At 42.7% G+C, this 8,650-nt stretch overlaps 2 long non-coding RNA genes across 3 annotated transcripts in view; one reads left to right on the top strand and one right to left on the bottom strand.

Annotated features, from left to right (window-relative positions):
- Positions 1 to 31: 31 nt before the first annotated feature.
- The window catches only part of LOC113955411, a 94,096-nt gene continuing 85,477 nt past the window's right edge, over positions 32 to 8,650 (top strand). Inside the window, exon 1 of the long non-coding RNA XR_003530540.1 lies at positions 32 to 448. This is a non-coding gene — a long non-coding RNA (uncharacterized LOC113955411). The remainder of the gene's footprint in view (positions 449 to 8,650) is intronic.
- Positions 4,864 to 8,650, bottom strand: part of LOC113955412 — a 6,424-nt gene continuing 2,637 nt past the window's right edge. Inside the window, exons 3-4 of one of the 2 annotated variants that reach the window (XR_003530542.1) lie at positions 7,702 to 7,822; positions 4,864 to 4,969 (exon numbers count right to left, since the gene is read on the bottom strand). This is a non-coding gene — a long non-coding RNA (uncharacterized LOC113955412). Of the gene's footprint in view, positions 4,970 to 7,589; positions 7,823 to 8,650 lie in introns of those variants that run through there. The other variant, XR_003530541.1, reaches the window with a different exon arrangement.

The following is an 8,650-nucleotide window of genomic DNA, read 5'->3' as shown; positions in this document are numbered from 1 at the left end:
GGCGCCATCTTCCCTGAGGGCGCATCGAGGAGAACTCAACAGCCCGAGCTGTGCGGTACATCTTCCTGCACCTTCCTTCTAAAATGTGCTCACGGGCAAGGCAGGGCAACTTGCAAACTGCATCCCAGATTCAGTATTATTTGGAGACGACACAAAACCGTGAGGTTTTCTCCGTACAGAACCACAAAACTGCAGGGGTCTCCTGGTCTCTGTGGTCGTTCATTCACCTGCCCAAGACTCTGGATGAAGGCACTGCCTTGGCCCCAGTTCAGGTGGCTGCACACAAAAACTTAATGATGAAAAAGCAAATACAGGAGGAAATTCTTCAAATCCAAAAGTCCCCATCCCTTCCTCTGCACTGTGGAGGCTGTAGCAGAAGTGTTTCACTGGAGAGTTGTTAAAGGAACTGGGCACTGATGGCCTGCACCCTGTTCTCCCACTTCAGAGGGTATGTTCACGCTGGTTTCTGGAGATTCTGGGGGAGGGAAAAGTGCTGCATGACAGACAGATATGGCCTTTTCAGTACTAGGGGAGATAAGGGGAGTCAGAAAAATCATTTAACATCAAACTCTGCTGTTACTGTGTCTGCTGCACAGTTTGTGATGTAAATCATGAAGCAGAAAGAAAAAATCTGACAGCTGTAGAGGAGATTGCATGGACTTAATCTGACCTGTGCTTCATTTTTTAGAGGTGATTCTCTGCCACATTCTGTTTGCTCCTGTAAAAGACAATTTTTAATTTTTTTGGCTGTGTCAGCACTGTCAGTTCACAAACTAATCTAGCAGTAAATCAAGATGCTCTGTATTTGAGTGTTCTGCTGTCTCAGAGCCAGGAAGACTTCTCTGTATGTCACTTCACTTGATCCTGCAGAGAACATCCCTGCTATTATTGGAGTGACTCCGGTCAAAAGGAGTAGCACTGTCTTTGTGCAGACTGGCTTTGATCAGGACCGTGGCCTGTTCAGAAAACAGAGGTTAGAGCCAACTCAGCTGAGCTCTGTGATTTGCAGGTGGTGGGAGAAGGGTCATGCCAAGCAGGTGACTAGCGCAGCTGGATTTTGTGTCTGCTAGGAACAAAACGTGGTCAGGTAAATCCATGTGCAAGTGACCAGAGCACATGGAGCCGGTTGTTTGTCATTGAGAGCTCAGGTGCAGGTGGTGTGCAGATCGGTGTCTCATGGCAGTGCTGGATGCAGCCAGCAGGGCTGAGGCTGGAGGCCGTGGTAGTTGTTTCCCCAGGAAAAAGGAGAGTGTGTGTCTGTGTGCACAGGTACCCATGATCCAGAGTGCACGTGGGTCATGGAACGGGTTTGAAAAGCTAAACATCCATAAGGCTTAAAAGGCGCAGAAAGAAAAAAATAAGTCTCAGTATCTCTCACTGAGCTTGTGTTTGCTTATCCAAAGGTGCACAGTAAATAAAACAGGGATCAGAGTTTGAAGCCCAGAGACCTGTGCTGTGAGCTTGTCCTGCAGAAGGCAGGAGGGGACAGCTCTGTGAGCCCGTGGCACTGAGAGCTGCACACTGAGGCCAGCTCACTTCCTGCACAGCAGCTGGGAGAGCAGAGTTAGAGCTGGTACCTCTGCCACAGAACAGGCACAGTCCCAGTGATTCTACCTTGGATACACTGGACAACGAAATTCTATAGAAGATGTGAAGAAAACCTAGGTGGGAAACACTTGCTATCCGCTTTTTATTTTGGAAGTGACGTACATATGTGTCTGATACAACTTGTGAATGTGCACGGCCCTGTAAAAATAGAAAAATAAATGTTGGCTTTCTAGTATTCCATATTGATTTGGGAAGTTTGAAACGTTAATGTTTCTAAGTTGATTTAAGTTGAGAATTCCTGGCCATGCTGACAACCTCTCCATGCAGTAGTGGTGCTGGGAGCTGTTTTGCAAATGTTTCTAACCCATTTAATGCTAAATAGCACCCGGTTTGTTAACAGAGATTTTTGTACCTGTATAAATATACTTTGTTGTGTGCAACCTGATGTGGTTAATAAAATATTTTTAACTCCAGATAAAGACACAATATACAAAGATTGAATAACAAATGTTAAAGCTGAGAATGATATAAATGTATATCTTTGCTTATCCTAGGCTGGAGCATTCTGAACTAGAAGTTCAGAATGAAAGGAGAAACTATAATGTTAGAGAAGTAGAATGTGGTTAATAGATCTAAGGCCAGGCAACTAAACTAAGTAAATTAGGGTATTTAATATCCTGTCTTGGCATAATTCCATTTGTGTTATGTATTTTGGTGCAAATCGTTCATAGGTGTTCACTCTAAGCCTATTCCCTGCTGGTTTGGAATACTGTCCTTCTCCTCTCATTGAACTGAGGTTCCATGTGAGCACACAAAGCTCAGAAGGACAGCTGTAATGATATTGCTATGATTTCATTGGCAGCACAGCTATCAAACACTGCTGCCCAAGGCTGGAATTTGCAACTAAATCTGCTAATTAGGTGAAGAGCTAAAATAGCAGTAGGTGCCTGTCTGCATCCTTAGGCACCTAAGTACCTTCCAAACACAGCCCTATAGCCACTCTTTTTTTTTTGTAGAACAGCAGTGATAGTCATTCCTCACTTTGCAGTTATCCTGGGAACACTGAGGTGTCTCAATTCCACCATAAAAGGGGCAGCAAATGAGAGGATCCTTCCTGTCCCTGTCCCTTTTACTCCTCATTAAGGCAGCGTGTTGTGCTGACTTCCTGGTGTGTGTCATGGGCAAAGCACCCCTTTGGCTTGTTTAGAGCATAATCCATGGAGCAAGCCATGGTGCCAGGATTCAGGGAAGGCTGTGGAAGGAGCACGCTGTATTTGGCACTGCATGTTTTAAATGGTCACTCTGTCTTACTGTCTTCTAAGCCCCCATTTCTACCTGAGCTGGGGTGGAAAACTTGCAATGCAATGACTGCCCTCAAAGCAGCTGTGGATAGGAGTGGGTTTGTCTTGTGTGGGTGGTCAGTGGGGGTTCCTGGCTGATTCCATGGCACTGACCTGGGCCAGCACTGGTTCCCCTTCTGTCCCATCCCTGCTCCCCTGTGCAGAGGTGCAGGGTCTGTGTGTTTAGAACTGCTTGCACGGGGAGCTGGGAGGAATAGCTTGACTCTGCTTCTGGCATGGATCTTTTCCCCACAGCTCCTGAGCCTCTGTGAAAGAAATATGGCTTAAAGCAAAACTAAATGCACAACCCAAGTGTAGTAATGAACAAAAAGTGAGAGTATTATAAAAAGATGTCCTGAAGGATTTATAAATGTTTCCTGTCTGTGGCTCATATGGGAACACTGACTACATAAAGCAAAATCACTTAGACTGTAGATTTTTATACCGACTGTATGAAATTAATGGTTTAAGGAGAAACTAAACCAAATTCTCCTTGTTACTGTTATAGCCCTACAAGTACTATTTTGAAGAGAGTATTTGCCTCAGATTAATTCTGACATAATTAATCTGTGTCTGGAAACAGAATATTTTTAATAGACAGCAGAGCTGAAAAACAGTTGTTTTAACTATAGGAAACTTTTTTTTCCTCCCTGGTCACAGGGTCTTTTCTCAAAGAAGTTATTGTGGTGATGCTACCTTGAGTTTTTTCTATTTCATCAAACTGTTTGAAGGTGGTCATTAGGTCACTGGCTATTTTTTATATACAGAAGGAACCAGTACAGATTCAGATAATTTTATGGAAGAACTAGTAATTATTTCAATTACAGCAGCTATGTTGTAATAAAGAAGTAGTGCACATTCCCTTGCAGATTTACATGCCCACATCTGCATTACCATTAATAAAAAAAATATTCATGATTTTTAAAAGCTGATTTTAAACTTCAAAGTAGGAATTAATTTTTTTCAAAACTTAGCCAGCAGCAGCTCCATAGTTGAAAGAAATAAAAGACTTTTAGTTGGCAAAGTCCAGATGAAACTCTTAATGGAAAAAGGATGCTATGTGAAAAAGTCCCTAAGATGCCTGTTGCCTCTTAATATTCCCAGGCAGAAAACTATTTCCCAAAGGTTTGCAGGTTTGAAAGCTATTTGTGTTTGGCCTCTTTGGTGTCGATGATGAACATGGAAAGTGGGATGGGTTCCTGCACGACGGGCTCTACCTTTGAAATATGAGATGGCAAATCATTTCTTTAAACCCACTGGTTGGCAAAGCCTGGGAAAGAAATGTAACAGCACGTGGAAAAAATGCAATCTAGAAGGTCTCCAAGTAGGCTCCTCAGTGGAGAGCTGTGGTAGAGGGGAAGGGAGGTGCAATGATAATAAGTACAGAAATGAATTAGTGGTGTAAGAAGGGGAACTGGGAGGGTTTTCCCCCTGTCTTCAGGATAAGAGCTCGGCAACATTCACAGTGCAATAAAAGGTTACAAACAAAACAATTTTCTTCCTTTAAAACATATTCTGCAGTTAAACCAGACGTTTTTGAATTCAGGTGCACAGAGAACTGTTGAAACACAGGATGAAGCTCTGAAAATGCTGGTGGTTCACTGGTGTGCAATGGCATCCCTCGGTTTTCTGCAGCTCAGGATGTGTCCCGTAGTGCTTTAACCATGTAGCCTGCTACCAAGTTGTTAAGGAGTTACTTAACAAAACAAACTATATGGGATGCAGCTCCTGGATTCCAGTGAGGAAGTGCCTCCCCTGGGTGCATCTCCTCACTCGCTACATTGGGCACAGTTGTTATAATCCCTCTATCTCCCCAGAGAGGATTTTCCCTTACATATACACGTGTGTGTGTACATAAACAAAATTAGGATTGATGTCTTAAATGTCAAGTGACAGTGTAGATCCACTCAGTTCAAGCTGTAACTACTTACAGCAGTCATTAAAAATCAGTGTTTATAAAGAGCATTACCTGCCTGTAACAAAATTGCTTGGGGAGATTTACAGGGTGATGTCTGGTGGGTGACAGATCAGGGCAGTGCTGAGACATGATTCTGAAATATGTGCTTGTCTCTCTGGGCATCCTTAAAGAGAATAAAGGAATTTCCTTTCTAAGGAAAAAGAAAAGAAAAATTGTAGCTTCCAGGGAATTCAGAGTAGGAAAATTTTAAATCTGTCAGCAGTGGTGGTGTTTGGAGGTTTCACGAGCAATGCATGAAATAATGTTCACTGAGCTGGAGAACAGCAGTATCTGGTAAAGAACCTTTCGAGGTTTCAGTGCCCAGCATTCCTTTTCCAAGCACAGTTCTTAACACTGTGTCAGGGCTTGAGGGTTGTTGGCAAAGTGTTTTTCCATCCTCCACTTGCAGAGTACAGCATCACAGAAAGCAGGATTCCAAGAGCCCCCCAGATGTTCTGTTGGCCCCTCCTTTGCCTGGAGAAAGGATAAACTGTACTTATTCATTCCCAACAGATGCCTGTCAAACCTGTTCATAAAACTCTAATGAGCGAGATCCTGCAGTCTCCCTGGAAAATCCATGGCAGCGCTTCATGCTATTAATCCTTCCTTTTCTCTTCCCCCTGCCCAAGCAGCCTAAATCTCCCCACATTGTTCATGTTATGTGATGATCTGGAATGCAACTCTGTTTGCTTTTAGAAAACTGCATGAGCAACTTGGCTGTAGATGCCGTTCAGTTCCCTTGGCAGTCTCACACTCGAATCCTGCACTAGGAAATTCTTGCCAGTTCTTTGTGATTTTCGTGTCTGCCTCATGATACTCAGTGTTTTTCCTGAAGCTGCAGTTACTGAGCCACAGATCTTCGCTTTTATTACAGAAGGAAAAAAAGAATCAAATGTCCCTGCTCAGGAAAATGCTTGCAAAGACTTATTAAAAAAAAGGCAAACAAAGGAATTGTCAACCAGTGTTTTCAAGTTTGCTTTGTAAAATTTTAGGCTTTTTAAATATTTGGGCTGCAAAGTATTAGAGATTTTGATCCCAAAAGTGCATGAAGGTCAGGTAACTTGTCTGGGTCTGAGCAAGCACAGCACAATCAACCCAGAGAAGTGAATTCTAAACCTTGGTAGTCTAAAAATGCAAAAATATTTTTCTGTTGCTTTCAGAATCGACATAGAATTGAATAGTACACTGCCCTGTAGAGCCCAAGATGAACTGTACTTTACGAAACCGTGGCATTTGCAATCATCATACTAATACCAAACCATGCTAAGGAGTGTAGTGTTTGCCTTGAAGGAATTGAAGGTTGAAGTGGTTCAGAAAGTTTGGTAAACAGGGAACTGCATTCCTATAAAAAGGAGAATACTGAGATAAAGTGTTCAGATGGGGCAGCTCATTTTCAGGAGGAATGTGGGAGGGATATTCATTCCTGCTTTGTCACATTTACTTATTTATTTTTCAAAATGAGTGTTACTTCATTTTCTTATTACTTTTTTCACATAGATGTTACTTTTTATGACAAATAAAGTAACCTCAGACATGTAACCAATACTAGGGTATAAGGATCTGTGTCTTAAAAACATATTTAGGATGTTATAGATCTGTAGTCAAGTGGAGTTACTTGTTTCAGAACAGTTTTGCAAAGTTCTTCAGAAAATAGCATTAAAGAAGGGATCGAGGGGGAGAGAAGTGCCAACTGTCCCTCAGTTTCTACGTTATTAACACATACCAGATGTCTCTCTTACAGCATAGATTACGAGTTGTGACTGAATGAATTTTAGTAAAAAACCTGTAACTTTTCAAGTCAGTCAAATATTAAATGCTCTGAGTATTTTTTTCTCTGTATCGCTTGTAAGTTTGCTACGATGTTCAAAATGGGTTTGGGTTTTTTCTCCTCCTCTTACCCCAAACCAAAATCCCTCTGGTGTTTGATGGCTTTCTGCAGATGATGGCTGGACTTAGTGGCTTTGACCCTGGTTCATTTTGATTAAGCTTGTTAGTATTTTATGGGTTTAGTATCTGTTTTACAACGTTTTCATTACTGTGTATTTTATTAAGGTTCAAGTGGTTTGTATTTTTATGGTTGCATCTGGTCTGCATAAACTCTGCTCCAGTTTAAAAAGCTGCTTGTCTCCATCCTGAGCATGGGGAATTCTGAGGAATAGTAGGATGTGTGTGTGTCAGTCACAGGTTGGCACCTGAAAACTCTTGCTTCTGGACTAGCTAATTTGACTTTGGGCAGCAATGATCTCACTGCCCAAAGTATGGAAAAGGCTGTCTGTCTGTCTTCATGCCTTTGGGTACTCTTACACGTGGATGTTTCATATTTCCACACTTCAGTATTTTGCAGTGTTTGCCTTGAAAACAAGAGGAGTTATTCTTGAGAGGTGGTTCAGGATGCCACTGGGGCAAGCTCCACGATCCAAACCCACTGCTGGATCCTTACATTTTTTAGTCAGTGTTTAAGAAGAAATCCTGCCTATATCAGAGTCAAGGAATCTTGAGTTTAAGTACCCATTAAGTTGATAAGTTGTTTTTCTCTTGATAATCATACAAGTTGCTGATTTGCTTTGGTGTTCAACTGGCTGCATGTTGTATAAGCTTCTCCTGCCTATACTGCTTGATTAATAATGTTTAAACAGGAAAGAAAGGATGCCTTCTTATTTTAGTCCCATAGATTATTATATTTCTGAAAGGCAAAATAGGAGGACTTCAAATGTAAATTTAAATAATACTGTATTGAATAACTAGTCTCTGAGACTGTGAATGCACTGACAATGTATCCCAAGTCTTTCTTGGTTTTATCGTATCCTTTTTCAAGTTGTTTGTTCTAGAGCCCTGAAAATTTGAGGGAGTCCTTACCTGACTTTCTTTTGAGGCATCTGTTTGTAAACCATTTGCTGCAGGACTGAAATACTTCTGGTCCTTCCCAATTTCTCCTACCAGATGAATTCTGTTAATGACTTGAGTGTCCCAGTATGCCCTAGGTATATAAACACACACATGAACACAAATATTTTTGAGCACACAGATAAGCACACAAAGTTTTGCAAACAGTAAGATGGGAGTAAAACATATTTGGTGCTGATAAAGAAATTGGACTGATAGGGCTCTGGTGGGTTTTAATTTCCACTTTTAGTTCTTCAGGTCAGTCAGTGATTTGAAGGTGGTGTGTGCCAGCCTCCCAACTGAAGAAAGGACAAAATGCCTGGTTAATTCCCTGGTGTGCCTGTGCTCTGTGCAGTGTCAGGGGCCTCAGCTCTGCTGTGCTCAGCCAGAGCGGTGACACTGAGTGGGACTAGTTTGACACCGTGGAACCACAGGAGTATTGCCACAGCACAGTGCACAGCAGTTGGCTTATGTGCACCTGTGCTCTCAAAAGAGTAAGTTTATGTCTGCAAGGTTTTGGTCTTGTTGCTGCAGGACAGCCCTGCCAATGAAAAAGCAAAATGAAGGTTAAATCAACACCTGCTCCTTGCAGAGTCCTGTCAGTGCCACCCAGCTGGGGCTGGAGGGAGTTCCGTTCCCCACCACTCTCGAGTGTGTTCCACACAGTGGACAGCCCCTGTCCAAGCCATGGGCTGCCAGGTTCTCCACGGGAATGTTGTGGGAAATGCTGTCAGAGGCTTTATTAAAGCCCAGGTAGACACAGTCCTTCGCTCATCCGTAAGGGTGGCAGCCTGCTTTAGGATTTCCTTCATGCAAAGGGCCCAGCCTGCCTGGACTCCTCTGCCCTTCAGGAATGCCTTCCCAGCGAGTCTGCCAGCCTGTCTCCTGCTATGTTGTGCGCTGAGGTGACACGAGAGATGGC

The sequence above is a fragment of the Corapipo altera genome, unplaced genomic scaffold (assembly GCF_003945725.1).
Source record: "Corapipo altera isolate COAL_440 unplaced genomic scaffold, ASM394572v1 239, whole genome shotgun sequence".
Lineage (NCBI taxonomy): Eukaryota > Metazoa > Chordata > Aves > Passeriformes > Pipridae > Corapipo > Corapipo altera.
This window is presented reverse-complemented; position numbering and strand designations above follow the sequence as displayed.